Genomic DNA, 17,392 nt, shown 5'->3' on the forward strand with positions numbered 1-17,392 from the left:
ACTCCTTCCCCCCAATATTTAGTTTCAGAATTATAGTATATTATTTTTTAATAAATTTTTTTCCCCATATTCTTGTTATATGCACTGTAAAGCCCAATTACATCCATTAATCACCACTTTAAATTGTAGCTTTTCTAGCCATAGCTGCTGCCGCCCACCATGAAATTTCCTGGTATCCCGTTAGGCTAATCCGGCTTTGCTGGTTGTCATTACATGACAAATCATCATGGCTCCTAAACCAAAAGATCTCTTATTTTGATGATATTTTGTAGTTAGCTAGAGGTCATCAATCAAGTAACTTCCCAAATTCAATATTTTCTACCCCTCTTTGAGACATAATATATTATTCCCACTACAGCAGGGTATCCATCCAAAAATGTTAAACAAATTCCAAATAATTTAAACTTAAAAGCTAAGGGCAAAAAATACCAATATTTTGATTTATATTAGTAATTTGAAGGTAACGTCATGTGACCTTAAACCTTAAATATTTCATAATAATCATTGAAATGTTATGTGATGATTTGTCATTGAATGGCCACCAAAAAGTCCTTTCTATTTCACAGCTATTTTACTTCCCAAGGGTGTGATGGTTGATTTTATTACAATTTCCACTTTGTAATGACTTTCTTTATAATTTTTGTTATTATTTTTTTATTTATATCTTGATTTAGCCTAAACAAGCTTGCTCAAGCATTTGTATTAGTGTATACAATTTTTTTTCAATCATTTATAATTAAAAAGTGCACCTTAATCATAAATTTACACGTTACACACAAAGTTTCTGTTGTAAGCATTGTCACACAATAGTTACAGTTCGAGTTAAGCCACAAATTTTTTTATTAGTGGTTGGACAACGCTCACAGATGATGATGGTGAGAATCATGTTTGTTCAATATTTACTCCATCACTTTCCTCTACAGTAATGACTGGTGAATGCAGTTGACTGGTATGGCTTCCACCTGCAGACATGCCTCGTAGTTCTGAAATAGATGAAACAGTAATCAAATGTTATTATTTTGTTGTATGCAAACCAATGTATTTGTGGACATGTTGTACAGACATAGAAAGACTCTCGCTAAAAGTTTTCTTTCATAATATCTAAGAAAAACACAGCAACAGACTATCCACAAACTTTTATTATACATTATTCGCTCAAATATATTTTAATATCCAGGATGGACATATTTTATTTCTCTGTCAAATCTAATTAAAAGTTATATTCAATTAACTACATTTTTTTAGAAATATTGCGTAATAAATAATTTGTAGCTGATGTTTTTTGCTATAGTAAAGGTTTTATTAAATAAAATGTCCAGAAAATTATTGCCTGTCCTGTTTGTTTATATTTTCAGTTTGTTATAACTTACGTGGAGGAGTAGTGGACATCTCTCTTCTCTACTTCCAGAGACTGCTACTGGTGGGATCCGAGTTACTCTTAAAGATAGAATAAAATCAGCACAAGCCAAGGTATACTAAATTATAGATAATAAGTTTGTGTGAAGGCATCAATATTTATTTTGAATGCTAAAATTTTTTTTTTTTTTAAATGGTAAAGCATAGCAAAAAAAAAATAATTTAATGAAAAGGTGAATAGTGTGCCATACATTTGGCTGAGAATGGTCAGCTGATAGTCGCAACAAGTGGATGGCCGGCAGAATCCTTATCAGGCTGATGAAAGTCATTATATGAAAATCGTGATACAATGGATAATAAAACAAATATTTGACTTTCAATATTTTGAAAGAGCAAGAAATATAAAGCAGCTTTATAAATTGATAGTCCTATCATAACATTTGTTTTGTTGTCTTCTTATTGTTATTTTATAAATCAAGAATGTAAGCAAGCACTATGCCGCTATGCATGGTTTTGAAAGAAAAAAAATACCCGGGGACCAGGCTTACATTATTGGTTTGTAAAATAAAGATAATAATAGAACAAAGAAAAATTGAGTGTCAAATAACCGAGTAGATTTTATTTGCTGTTCTAGCAGATTCTAGTATGAAATCATTAAAGAAAAATTTTTGGTTCATTATATCTTTAAGCACAACACTTGATCATGGAAACTTGCCAAGAAAAAGGAAACAGGGCTAGGGAACTGGGACAGGGTACTATTTGAATGTAATACTCTGGGAGTAAAAATCTAATCTTCAATCCATTTTTTTTTCTCTAAAACCTATGTTTGTATTCCTTATTTAGGTACTTACCAGAACTAGGCTGAGACGTGCTTGGGGCTGATCGCCCTGCAGAGTATTTTTGGTGATCTGGAGAACATTAAGGATAAGAGACAGGTAAGTCTAACACGTGTATTAGTGAACAATAGTTATTAGTGATGAATGATTCCTAATTTCAAAAAAACATATACAGGCCAGGTAGTGAAATATATATATAAAATCTTGTCAACAGCCCATAATAGGCATTTAAATGTGATGGTCGATTTTTTATATTTTACAGAAAAAAGGATGCAAAGGCCACAGCATCTGAAATTCAGGTATTGGTGAGGTAGGGAAAGACAAAAAAAAAGGGCCTTGGGAGGGAAAGAGAAGAAAGGTGACATGAGGAAAAAGGATATAGGGGAACAACAAATGAAGGGGCATAGGGGAGTGAGGGGAACACAAAAGAAGGGCCATGGTGAGGTAGAAGGGTGATATATATATATATATAATAACTAGTATTTATATAGCGCCTTTCTCACAGTGGGACTCAAACTCGTGAAGCGCATTTTCAGCGCTCGCTCTCAAAATTAACCAAATCGGCAGGTGAATAGTTATAGTTGTTATTATTAATAAATGTAATGGTACTCATTTGAGCGACATCAGAAGGATTAAGGACTGAGTTGGCCCTGCTGGGATTTTTTGTATCTTTGAACAGGCTTTTGTAGTCAGGGCATGTTGCCAATTGAGCTACCTCACCAGCCTTATATAAAGTGTGATTTTGATTCTGTCATATACAACTATGCCAGATGCATTAATGTTCCATCTTTCACATACACAATTCACATGCACAAGATGATGGTATGTGGATGATGGAAGTTGAGTTATGACATATGTGTATGTAACTATGTATGCTGCCTAGAATGCAACTCCCGTCATACATGATTTTTGCTTTACAGATATGGGTCTTTCTTTATTTGTTTAAAAAAAAAAAATCTAGAATAGTAAATTGTAATACCTAAAGGATAAATCGATTCTCTTGTCTTCCACTTTATTCCCTTTTATTTATTTATTTTTTCCACACCCATGCAAAGTAATCAAAGTAATCGTATATTTAATTTTACTCACCAGCTCTCTTTTGCCTGACAGATTCGTCTCTCCTACTTGAGCTACGGACACCAGTGAAAACAGACTCTTGAAGAAGTTTGTCCCGCGACTCCTTCTCCCAACTGTTGAAACGCACACTCTTTGATGTGGAGCGCATCATTGACAATTTCCTTTTGACCATCGCCCTGCAATCATAATACCTATAAATCAAATAAAAACTTATTTTTGGTTAGAAAATAATAAAAAAAAATTTTTAAAAAACTATAATGACTTTATTGAAAATAAGGATTTCTTACATTTTGCATCTGATACATCAAAAGAATACCAGCAGAGCTATTGGAAATGACTGACAGTGCCTGACCTTTACCCCAGATTTTTAGAGTTTTCAAAAGTTATATTATAGAGATGGATAGATTAATAGAAATATATATATATATAAATTCACAGGTTATAATTGTTGTTTTATATGCATGTAAAATGTAGGTATGTAACAAATAAATATGTTTTTTTTAAAAGTTAGTACAGTGTTTGCTTAACTGGTATACATTGAAATGGACTATAAAGTCAAAATAAAGTTTTATGATTCTGAATCAGATAGATCAGATAATTGGAAATGTAAAGGGACATGAAAAGAAAACCAAATATTTTTCATGATTCAGAAACAGGATATCATTTTCAAAAAATTTCGAATTTACTTCTATTTTATAATTTATTTCATTCTCTTGGTATCATTTAGGAGCAGCAATGCACAAATGGTTTCTAACAAAACACCTGGGTGCCAATCAAAATTGAAATATATGTATATGCAGCCACCAATCAACAGTGAGAAAATAGCTTCTCTGCTGCTCCAAAGCTTGCCTAGAAAAACATTTCAACAAATGATAACAAGAGAAGGAAGATAATGAAATAATATAAGTTATTTTGAAAGTTATTTAATTAAAATTGAATTATCTATATGAATCGTGGAAGAAACATATTGGTTCATGTCCTTTTAAGTATATACATTTAATAATTTACTTCATTTATATAAATTTACAGTCTTTTTATGTAATAACTTCCTGAGCATGTGCAGAAGCTCACAGGGTATACATATAGGGGCATATTTATCAAGGTTTGGCGGACCTGATCCGACAGTGCGGATCAGGTCCGACAAACCTTGCTGAATACGGTGAGCAATACGCTCGCCGTATTCAGCATTGCACCAGCAGCTCACAAGATAGTTACCAAGGGGATAATTTATCAAACTCCATACGGGGCTTCATGCCCCTGAGGCTCGCCGGAAAAGTTATGAAGCAGCTGTCGGCATTTATCGATGTGCGGCGGACATGATACGCTACATCGTATCATGTCCCCTCGCACATTAATACATTGACCCCAAGAGAACACAGAAAATTTGATAATAGGAGTAAATTAGAAAGTTGATAAAAAAAACATTGATGCTCTATCGGAATCATGAAAGAAATAATTTGGGTTCAGTGTCCCTTTACGTTTGAATCTGACTTTGTGCCCCATAAAGTTGATTAAAGTTTATCCCTTTATTTATAAATCATGAGAAGACAATATACAGGGAGTGCAGAATTATTAGGCAAATGAGTATTTTGACCACATCATCCTCTTTATGCATGTTGTCTTACTCCAAGCTCTATAGGCTCGAAAGCCTACTACCAATTAAGCATATTAGGTGATGTGCATCTCTGTAATGAGAAGGGGTGTGGTCTAATGACATCAACACCCTATATCAGGTGTGCATAATTATTAGGAAACTTCCTTTCCTTTGGCAAAATGGGTCAAAAGAAGGACTTGACAGGCTCAGAAAAGTCAAAAATAGTGAGATATCTTGCAGAGGGATGCAGCACTCTTAAAATTGCAAAGCTTCTGAAGCGTGATCATCGAACAATCAAGCGTTTCATTCAAAATAGTCAACAGGGTCGCAAGAAGGCGCAAAATAACTGCCCATGAACTGAGAAAAGTCAAGCGTGCAGCTGCCAAGATGCCACTTGCCACCAGTTTGGCCATATTTCAGAGCTGCAACATCACTGGAGTGCCCAAAAGCACAAGGTGTGCAATACTCAGAGACATGGCCAAGGTAAGAAAGGCTGAAAGACGACCACCACTGAACAAGACACACAAGCTGAAACGTCAAGACTGGGCCAAGAAATATCTCAAGACTGATTTTTCTAAGGTTTTATGGACTGATGAAATGAGAGTGAGTCTTGATGGGCCAGATGGATGGGCCCGTGGCTGGATTGGTAAAGGGCAGAGAGCTCCAGTCCGACTCAGACGCCAGCAAGGTGGAGGTGGAGTACTGGTTTGGGCTGGTATCATCAAAGATGAGCTTGTGGGGCCTTTTCAGGTTGAGGATGGAGTCAAGCTCAACTCCCAGTCCTACTGCCAGTTTCTGGAAGACACCTTCTTCAAGCAGTGGTACAGGAAGAAGTCTGCATCCTTCAAGAAAAACATGATTTTCATGCAGGACAATGCTCCATCACACGCGTCCAATTACTCCACAGCGTGGCTGGCAAGAAAGGGTATAAAAGAAGAAAATCTAATGACATGGCCTCCTTGTTCACCTGATCTGAACCCCATTGAGAACCTGTGGTCCATCATCAAATGTGAGATTTACAAGGAGGGAAAACAGTACACCTCTCTGAACAGTGTCTGGGAGGCTGTGGTTGCTGCTGCACGCAATGTTGATGGTGAACAGATCAAAACACTAACAGAATCCATGGATGGCAGGCTTTTGAGTGTCCTTGCAAAGAAAGGTGGCTATATTGGTCACTGATTTGTTTTTGTTTTGTTTTTGAATGTCAGAAATGTATATTTGTGAATGTTGAGATGTTATATTGGTTTCACTGGTAAAAATAAATAATTGAAATGGGTATATATTAGTTTTTTGTTAAGTTGCCTAATAATTATGCACAGTAATAGTCACCTGCACACACAGATATCCCCCTAAAATAGCTATAACTAAAAACAAACTAAAAACTACTTCCAAAACTATTCAGCTTTGATATTAATGAGTTTTTTGGGTTCATTGAGAACATGGTTGTTGTTCAATAATAAAATTAATCCTCAAAAATACAACTTGCCTAATAATTCTGCACTCCCTGTATATATAATCCAAAAAATGAATATATTTGGTCTTGGTTGGGCAAAGTTTCCATCTTTAATTCTGTAAATATTATAAAAAAGGCCTTAAATGGATAATAAACAGTAAACACAAACATTTTATTTCAAGATAGAGATGAAAATGTAAACAATTATATTATTTAATAGTAAGTCATTATTTCTTCATTCACATGGAATCTTTATTTGAAAGCAGGAATGAGCATTTTTTGGGTTCAGAACCTGGGTTGCACTTGCTTATTGGTTTGTTAAATGTTGCCACCAATCTCAAAAGCTCGCCAGGGTACTAAAACAAAAAAATGGGCAGGCTCTGTCCTGTCCTTACCTTATCAACCTACAATTTCAAATAAAGATAACAAGAGAAAAAAGACAAATTAATAATAATAGGAGTAATTTAGAAAGTTGATTAAAAAATAAATGCTCTAGCAGAATCATGAAATAAATTTTCAGAGTTTACTATCCCTTTAAGCTTGACTTACATTCCTGCTTTTTCAAATAAAGATGCCATGACAATGAATAATAATATTAATTGAATTTATTTCTTTAGTTTACACATTTTGGCCTGTGTAGTATGTACACACAGGCTAACACACACTAGAGTTAGTTTTTTACTATAAAAGAAAATTGTTTTTGAAACTTACCAGTGCTTGACACAGGCGGCTGTCCAGTCCACTGCTCCAACTGCAAAGACAGCATCACGAACAGTGTTCTATGCTGCTTGCTTTGCCGAGGACGAAACACTGGAGGAAAACAAGATGTGCCGGACTTTCAGCACAGCAGACACAAGGGACAAATTTTCCTCTGGCGTAAACATTGGCCCTCTATGCCTTGGTGAAGTGGCACGCTGCTGTTCAGCAGCACTAGAGTCCGACTCCTCAGAGGTTGTAAGTGGCCTCCTCCTCTTAAATTGTTTTTTTGGCACTGGTGTGCTTTTTTACTCCACCATGCCTCTCCTTGTCCCTACCTAACCTCTCCCTAGTACCAAGGTCCCTCTCCCTATCTCTATGTACAGGGTGCCTATGACGAAATCCTATGCCTATCCCTACCTCTATCACTATCCCTATTATTATTATTACTACTCTCCCTAGCTCCACTGTCCCTATCCCTATGTCCACTCTCTCTAATATCACTACCTCTACTCTCCCTAATACTAACTACACTGTCCCTATCTCTACTGTCCCTATCACCTCCATGAACACTCCCAACAGACATTCTCCAATATCAAACTGCTCTCTTCTACTCACAAAAATTATAAAGAATCAGATATTAGTTACATGGGTGTGGCTATAGTGTGCAGGAGTGATGCAAGCATAATTGTCAACCAGGCTGCCTGACTGCACACTGCATAGTCTAAATAATTATAAATATAATGATAAGTGTTTAAATGACATATTAAATGTATTTATTATTAATATATTAGAGTCATTTAAAAGTGGAATACAATACAATACATTTCATTTATGAATAATATTGATATGATTAAATAATATCTAATCGATTTGAAAAAAGAAATTGAATGTTTTCGAAATAATCGAACCGAATCGTTTACGAAATAATAATTGAATGGGAAAAAACGGTCATAAATTACTATTCGGCCCGAAATTACGAATCGGTCTGAAATTACAAATTGGTCCGAAATTTGAATTGCGGTTTTGAATGAATCCGAACGAACGAATTAACTAAATTACGAACGGAACCGAAACTAATAAAGTAAGCATACCGAATTAATTGACCATATCGAACCGAAAAAAAACAACGAATCTAAACGAACCAAAACAAATTTTTCGAGCGCACACACGTCTAAAACAAACGTAAAACACACTCACAAGTGTAAAGCACTTTCCATGCAGGTCTCACAAGCTGGGCCTCCCAGCAAGCTGTCCTATTGGTATAACTTGCCGCTTATAATGTAACTGAACTGAAACACCTGCAGAAAAAAACTTAACCAATACAGATTGCACTTACAGTAAGTGCACTTACATTATAACAAGGCCAGTAATACCAAGAGCACAGCTTGCTGGGAGGCTGCTAGTTCATTACTTTCTGTTATTTAATGTTAATGAATGTGACACTTGCATTGCTGTTATTATAAGTAAAGGTGTCATAGAATAGAACAAAAGACAAAAAGTGTCCCAGAGGGCCTGCAATGTGTGTTCTGGGGCCTCTAGAGGCATGATTGGGAGTTTTCAGCTACACCTTGGCCCAGGTTGTAGAATTCATAACATCCCTTTTGTCTCTGTGAAGTATCTCAGTCTTGCAGTCTCACTATTATAAAGCTAATAAGGCTGTCTCATTTATATTTTTCATTTTTTTCTCTTTATCTATTTTAAGTTTTCTTTTGTGCATTACTTTAAGTGGTTTGTTCTATAGAGGGAGTTATTTATTTTATTTTAGTTTTTGTAATGCTGGTATCCTTCACAGTGGAATTTGTTCAATGCGCTGAAAATTGAGGGCCTACAAGATAGATGCAGCACCTTTGATTATATTGGAGCTTAAATTGCAAATGGGTTTTATTGAATCTAGTCCATAGAAAAATTAGGCTACGAAGTTCTGAATACACTTCAGTGAAAGTGATCTTACGACACATCATTTCTTTCAAACATTCTCAGAATGGATATAAAGTCATACAGAAAAATCAAAATAAAAAAGAACAGACGATAAATCTCCTCAAACTCGTATGAAGCCATTTCCTAGCACCACCACATACTTTACATTCCTATGTTCTTCACATAGAAGAAAAGGTTCTTCCTTATTCCGCAGTTCTAAGTTTATGATCATGGAGGAATACAATACATTTCAATTAGTAAACTTGCTTGGTAATTGCTTCTGTGTTTACACCTGTGCAAAGGGAGGGGCATTAGCTGCTGGTATAAAGGTTTGTGTGAGAGTTAATATTGTTGACTCAATAAGGATTTATCTTCAACATCAGTATATCAGTGTGGTGTAAATATTTCTTAATTATAAACAGGGAGCAGTTGTAATTTATTGTTTAACCTAACATTTAGATTGAGAGAAAGAATAACTGAATGGAATTACATATATATATATATATATATATATATATATATATATATATATATATATATATATATATATATAAAGAGAGAGAGAGAGAGAGAAAGAGAGAGAGAGAGAGAGAGAGAGAGAATAAAAATAAAAAAAATAACTCATTGTGTAGTTCATTAACAAATCTACAGAAAACCTCTGGAATACACTGTTTCCAATGCAGCAAGGAATTATGGGTAAGATATGCAAAATAGGTTCACAATGACACACCTTTTTACTTCATGTCTGCTTTTCAGCAGATTCCCTTTACATAGAAACATAGAATTTGACGGTAGATAAGAACCAAAAAGGCCCATCAAGTCTACCCATATTACATGTTACTTTTTCCTTAGGATAGCCTTATGCATGTCCCAGGCATTTTTATATTCCTTTAGAGTCTTTGTGTTTACCACCTCAAATGGAAGTTTATTCCATGAATCCACCACCCTTTCTGTAAAAAAATGCTTCCTTAAATTTCCCCTGAATCTGCTACCCTCTAACTTTAGATTGTGACCCCTTTACGCCAAAGCATCGCTGTTCACACAGCTTATAAGCTTAGCTAGGGTTAAAGCAGTGATTCATAACTATCCCAGTATATATATGAGAATAAAGTACATCATCCAGTGCACAGCTTAATGTATGATATTCATACTCTTGCTCTTGAAAGGGAAATGTTTTTTACAGAGCAGGTTTTACATAAGACTAGGGGGCCGAATTATCATTGTGCGAGCACACATGATCCGATATTGTGGATCATGTCCGTTGCGCATGGATAAATGCCGACAGCATACATTTTCGGCATTTATCATTGCACCAGCAGTTCTTGTGAACTGCTGGTGCAATGTCGCCCCCTGCAGATTCACAGCCAATCGGCCGCTAGCAGGGGGCGTCAATCAACCTGATCGTATTCAATCGGGCTGATTTCTGGTGATGTCTGTCCGCCGCCTCAGAGCAGGCGGACAGGTTATGGAGCAGCAGTCTTTAGACATGCGGCATCAAGCTCCATGCGGAGCTTGATAAATATGCCCCTAGGACTGAAGATGAACTTGTTGTAAAGGAGGAAGTAGTTGGGCCACAGTTAGAGGGGAAAGCAAGGGGCTTTATAACTAGGGATGGGCAAATGTGCTGAAAGAGCAATTTGTTTGGTAGAACGAATAGTCCTGTGAACATTTGTTTTGGATAATCGAATGTTAATAAGAATGAAAATCCATTAAAATCGGTAATCGAAGGGTTATTTTCGGTTTTCAAATGTTCACAATTAGATAAAATATACACATTCAAAATTTTGAATGTAACATTTGATTTAAAAATGCTATTCAGAAGTTCAGTAGTTCATGTGGTAGGGATTTTGTAAATTGATACAAAATAGATACAAATATATCAATTTGAATGTTTCCTTTTTGAATATTGCATAATTCGAATATTACATTTAAAGAGAGCATTAGAAATACTATTACAAATATAAACATAAAAAAATTCTAATTCAAATATTGCATAATTTGAATCTAATTATTAGAAAAATTTGAATAGAGTATTACATTTAAATAAAGCATTAGAAATATTATTGCATTGAACGAATGTTAGAATGTTGTACAAACATTCAAAATTTTAAACAAACAAATGTGTTAAAATTTCTTTCATTTTCGAATGTTGCAAATCATTCGCCCATCCATATTTATAACAGAGGAGGTATTCTGTTTTTTTTTTTGTTTTTTTTTTCAGTTTGTGGTTTTTATTTTCCAAATATATTTTATTTAGGTAACATTGTTGAACAACATGCATAAAGACACATTGGTCCCCTTTGGTTACAGGGAGGGACGTTAAACACTTCGTTCACATGTGCATGGTATGGCACGGACAAAGCATACAAGGAACAAGAACAACAACACGATGAACAAAAACCGTCATTATAATCACTCTAACACCAAGACAGTAAAAACCTTCCTGACAGGTGTGAGCTTTGGTTACCTCATTTTATGGCTTTGTTAACTACCGTGGGCTTAATCTCTGTTGTGTGTCATTAACTAAGGATTTGTGTGATAATAGACAAGTTTATATTTATCTGGACGTGCAATGGACCTCTATAAAGGTGGAAGATATTTGCTCTGGAAGGGTTGGGTATGTAGGCACGAGAGAATCAAGAAGGGTCACACCATGACCATCTGTAGTAGTTCCAGTATCCTCATTACCATCAGGCAGATGAAGAGGAGGTGAGTGAGGAAAAAGAGAGAAAAATAGAGGGATGTGATGAAAAGAAGGAGAAGGGAGAAGAGGGGGGGAGGGTAGGACCTCCACCAGGCATCCATAGGATACCAATATCAGGCTGGGGGTGATTTCCCTGGATCAGGGTTGTATGGGACTCTTAGTTACTTACTGCGAGCTCTTGTCTGTGGAACCATAGGTCCCAGATCTTCCAGTAGGTGTCTATTTTGTTTAAATGACAGAAGAAGCCACGTTCCATAGCAGCAAATGTCTCTAGGGTTGACTTAATACTAGTAATGGGGGGGGGGGAGTTCAGGTTGTCTCCAACATCTGGCAATCAAAATTTTGACTGCTGCGAATATAAAAATGGCCAATTGTTTTGAGGGTTTGGGCATTTTCACTGGAAAGATATGAAGAAGAGCTACTTTAGGTTCCTTTGGGAGAACAATTCCAGCTGATCTGCACATCTGGTACACCTCCTCCCACACTTTCTCCAGTCTTGGACATGTCCACCAGGTGTGTAAGTCATTTCCTACCTGTCCACAGTTCCTCCAGCACAAAGGTGACTGAGTCGAGGACATCTGTGCCAGTCTCAGGGGATGGTGTGCCATCTAAGTAAGATCTTAATGTAAAGCTCTACTGAGTTAGCACAGTGTAGTGTGTTCTTAGTGAGTGTAAAGGCATGAAACCAAGTCTTGCCTAGGATAGTACATTTTAGGTCTTGTGCCCAGGCCTTCAACTGCCAGACATCTCCAACCACCACATCCTTCATAATTAAGGTATAGTGAACAGAGAGGGGTCTGATCTGAGTCAGTCCTGACTGTCACCTCCCCTCCCAGACAGATCGCTGTCTAAGATTCACATTTGGAAAACCCCAGCTACTAAGGAACTTGTGTAGTCTGAGATGTTCAAACTGAAACCACGGGGGTAGGAGATCACTCTCATCTGGTAATGGATCAGCTAGTTGTAATGTGTTTTGGTGATATAGGTCGGACACCTGGGAAATATCCCATTTCCTCCACTGTGCCACATGCGAATTCGGTAGACCGCGTAGTAGGCCAGTAATAGAGTGAATTGGGGACGGGTGGGGAGCTATCTCAGTATAATGTCTGATGGATTTCCAAATGGCCAGGTTTTGCCTAAGGATAAAGTTTTGGATATTTAAACTATTAACTTGATAGTCCGGGATCCAAGGTAGGTCCCCTAGGGTAATACCTATCGGGAGAGAATGTTGTTCTACTCTTTTCCAGCTCTGGAGATTGTTTGCAGAACCCCAGTAGGAGATATGAGTGAGGCAAGCCACCTCATAGTATATGGAAAGGTTCGGGAGAGAGACCCCACCTAGATGGTAAGGCTTTTGTAGTGTTTTCTTGGAAACTCTAGGTCTCCTCCCCTGCCACACATATTTCATGATCAACGCATTGAACCTATCTGTAATAATTCCACAAAAATAAAGATGTTACTTTTCTGCTCATTGATTAGCAACTAGGTTGCTAGCAATTAAAAATAGGTGTGTTTCCAATTTCTAGCAGTCTAGAGGCAGACTTAACTCTATACTGCTTGAATGTTGGGAAAATATATTATAGTTCTATGCAAACACATTAACATTGTCTTGTTGCTAATGTTGTCCACACATGAACATATTAGAACAGTAAGAATGAATATGACTCTCAAGATTGCTAGCAAGAGAAAAAATACATTGCGCATAAAAAATGAAAAATTATAAGATTGTCTGAATTTTGAATTATAAACCTTACCAAGCGTTGGCAAAGGATATGAGTGCAAGTGTTCATGACAGGTAAGATTAATAAGGCAAGTTTGGATGGTACCTTGACAAAGCAGCTGATAGATCTGTGGCAGGTAGCGTGTATCTGGCGTACACGGAAGTGTCAGGCAGCAGCTGAGTTGATGTCACCGCCGATCAGCTGGAAGTGAGAGCGGAGCAGCGTCTTCGTGAAGATACTGGATATGCTTAGACAAGATTCTCCTTAGATTCAGAGAGGCTTGACAGAGCAGTATTACCTTCAATACCAAGCAATGAAGGTTATGTGGGTGTGCCTTATAAGGGGGAAGGTGAGTGAAAAGGAGGCTAGGAGGAACGGCTGTTAAAGGAACAGAGTATGTTACAGAGGGCCCCCTCAAAATGAACCACACCGGGGTTCAAGGATGAGGACGAAGTGGATTCCTCCGATGAAAGAGGGAAACCAGTCGAGGAGCTGACAAATTAACAGAGGGTTCCCAAGAGTCTTCTTCCGAAGGGTAGCCCTTCCAGTGCACCAGGTACTGTAAACGACCTGAAACTTTCCTAGAGTCCAGGATACTTTCCACTTCAAACTCATTATCAGGAGAGACAGGGAGTTGAATGGGAAGTGAGTTTGAACGTTCCCTCAGTTCTTTATATGGTTTCAACAAGTTGACATGAAAGGTGGGATGAATCTTATAAGAGTCCGGTAGATCCAGGGTAACAGCATTGGAATTAATAACAGCCTTGATCGGAAAAGGTCTAATATAGAACTTGTTTAACTTCCTAGAGGGCGTTGAGAGGCGAAGGTTTCTAGTGGATAACCAGACTAGGTCACCAATCATATAATTAGGAGCTGGTCTCCTTCTGAGGTCGTAATAAGTTTTTTGTCTGTCTTGGGCATGTTTAATATTCCCTGCTAATATGGAAAAAGTTTCTGCAATACTGTTGGTTGTATCGTTCACCACTGGACAAAGACTTTCTTGTTGAGGATTGACGTGAAAAACCGGGTGGTATCCATAATTTGCGAAGAATGGAGTGGTTTTAATTGAAGAATGATAAGCATTATTATGTGCAAATTCTGCGAAGGGTAGTAGAGATGCCCAGTTGTCTTGATTTTGAGTTGTGAAACATCTGAGGTATTCTTCTAGCCACTGGTTAGTCCTCTCAGATTGCCCATTCGTTTGAGGATGGTAAGCCGTGCTCAAACGCCTTTCAATGCCTAGGGAGGCACAAAGATCTCTCCATAACCGGGAAGTAAATTGGCTACCTCTGTCAGTGGTTATGGAAAGAGGGAGTCCATGTAATTTTATTACATTGTTGATGAAAAGGGTTGCAGTCTCCATGGAGGTGGGCAATTTTTGGAACGGGATAAAATGAGACATTTTAGAGAAAAGGTCTACAACAACCAATATGGTGTTGTTATTGTTGGATTTTGGCAGTTCAACAATAAAGTTAGCCGCTATATGTGTCCAAGGCTTTTCAGGAATTGGAAGGGATAGTAGGTAACCAACTGGTTTAGTTTTTTCATGTTTACAAGTTGTACAAATCTCACATGTCTGTACATAATTTCTAATTTCAGAAATCATGTTTGGCCACCAGTAGGATCTTTTAGTGAGTTCTATGGTCCTTTGAACTCCAGGGTGTCCTGTTAATTGTGAGTCATGCATACTTTTAAGAATTTCCAACCTGAGGGAAGGTGGTATATAGAGTTTTTCGAATTTGTAGAAGAGTCCATCAGTTCCTTTGGTTAGCAATGTCTTTGGAACTGATGAATCCTTTAGTTGTTCCGTCTTGACACGAGAGTCATCGTTAAAGGCCAAGCCTAGGTTTTCTTGGAAACAGTTTTCTGGGATTATAGTTCCGTATTGGTTTGGAATATTTGTTTTTTCTGGGAGTCTGGAAAGGATATCAGCTTTGATATTCTTAGAGGCTGGCCTGTAGATTATGTTATAGTGGAATCTCGAGAAAAATAGACTCCATCTAACTTGTCTGGCAGTTAAAGTGCGGTGGGTCTTCAAGTACTGGAGGTTCCTGTGGTCGGTATAAATCTGTATTGGAACTTCAGTACTTTCTAGAAGGTGTCTCCAGTGTTCTAGAGCAGATTTCATTGCCAATAACTCTTTTTCTCCTATGTGATAGTTAAGTTCGGAGACAGTTAGAACACGAGAGTAGTAAGCAATAGGGTGTAATGGTTCTTGTGGTGTTGGTCGCTGGGAGAGGATTGCACCTATTGCATAATGAGAGGCATCCACCTCCAATACAAATGGAAGTTCTGGGTTTGGATAAATGAGTATAGGAGCTGTTGTAAAACATTTCTTAAGAAATTGGAAGACTAGATTAGTCTCATTAGTCCAGAGAAATGGTTTTTTGCTTTTTGTTAATTCTGTGAGGGGTTTAGCAATATTAGCGAAATTCTTTATAAATTTTCGATAAAAATTTGAAAAACCAAGGAATTTCTGTACATCTCTTTTTGTTTTAGGTATGGGCCAATTCAATATGGATAAGACTTTGTCAGTTTCCATGGACACGCCATTAGGAGTTATGTGATATCCCAAAAATGTGATATCTTGTGTGTGGAAAATACATTTTTCCAGTTTGACATATAAGTGGTGAGCCTGTAGCCTGGAGAGGACGGCTCTGACTTGTTTTATGTGTTCTTGAATATTAGATGAATAAATAAGAATATCATCCAAATAAATAACCATTGAAGTGTCTAGTAAATCTCTGAATATGTCGTTTATGAACCTTTGAAAGGTTGCGGGGGCATTACATAGCCCAAATGACATGACCGTATATTCATACAATCCATAGCGGGTTCTGAACGCGGTGAGCCATTCATCACCAGGTCTTATGCGTATGAGATTGTATGCTCCCCTCAAGTCCAGTTTAGTAAAGATGGTAGCGCCTTTTAACCTTTCAATAAGCTCTGGGATGAGGGGGAGGGGATACCTATTTTTTATGGTTCTCTTGTTCAACTCCCTGTAATCCACGATGGGGCGTAGGGTTTGATCCTTGTTTCTTACAAAAAATATCCCTGCTCCTGCAGGTGAGGTGGAGGGTCTTATAAACCCTTTTTGAAGGTTCTCATTAATGTATTTTTTAAGATCTACTAGTTCAGCTTCAGATAGTGGGAATATGTGGCCGTAAGGAATATCAGACCCGGGACAATCGTAAGGTCTGTGCGGAGGTAGGCTTTCTGCCTCCTTTTTACTAAAAACCTGTTCAAAATCTAAGTATTCTGGGGGTATCTTAGATTCTGTTACTGCTAAGAGTGGAGTATGTGGAAAACAGGTGGTTTTACAATAGGTAGATGTAAAGTTTACCTTGTTTTCTACCCAACAAATAGTTGGTTGATGTACCCTTAACCATTGCAAACCCAAGACAATAGAGAAAATGGGTGAAGGAAGCACATCAAATGTGATGTATTCATGATGTTGATTGTGTGTTGTCATTAACAGTGGTACTGTTTGGTGTGTGATGGGACCGGAGACCAATTGTTGTCCATCAATAAGACGCACCATGACAGGTTTAATTTTTTTAATCAGTGGAATTTTATTTAATTTTACAAGTGCTAAATCAATATAAGAGGAGTATGCCCCAGAATCGATCACAGCTTCACAGCGGTGGCGGTGGTGGTCCCACTCCAGAGAAATGGGAATTAAACAGTTGGTTACTTGTGAGTTAGATAGCGATATGGTAACCTCAATGTTTTTTATCTTACCCCTCTTTGTTCTTTTAAGTAGTGGACAAGCGGAAACCTCATGTTCATTGGAGGCACAGTACATGCAAAGGTGATTTGCTTTACGTCTGTTTTTTTCTTCGGAGGTCAATGGTCCCCTGATAGTTGCTATATCCATGGGTTCATCTGTGACTTTTACGTGCTGTGATGTTGTTTTCATATCTGAGTATCTGGTATTTGTGTCATGGGAATACTTCTCCTGTTTTCTTTCTCTTTTTTGATACTAAGCTGCATTAGAGCATCTAGTTCATCTGGCAGGTCAAGTCTGGCAAATTC

At 37.4% G+C, this 17,392-nt stretch overlaps 1 long non-coding RNA gene across 1 annotated transcript in view; it reads right to left on the reverse strand.

Moving 5' to 3' along the window:
• Positions 1 to 810: 810 nt before the first annotated feature.
• Positions 811 to 17,392, reverse strand: part of LOC128647688 (uncharacterized) — a 60,163-nt gene continuing 43,581 nt past the window's right edge. The window contains exons 2-5 of the long non-coding RNA XR_008400383.1: positions 3,282 to 3,460; positions 2,208 to 2,264; positions 1,371 to 1,437; positions 811 to 983 (exon numbers count right to left, since the gene is read on the reverse strand). This is a non-coding gene — a long non-coding RNA (uncharacterized LOC128647688). The remainder of the gene's footprint in view (positions 984 to 1,370; positions 1,438 to 2,207; positions 2,265 to 3,281; positions 3,461 to 17,392) is intronic.

This window comes from Bombina bombina, chromosome 1, assembly GCF_027579735.1.
Source record: "Bombina bombina isolate aBomBom1 chromosome 1, aBomBom1.pri, whole genome shotgun sequence".
Lineage (NCBI taxonomy): Eukaryota > Metazoa > Chordata > Amphibia > Anura > Bombinatoridae > Bombina > Bombina bombina.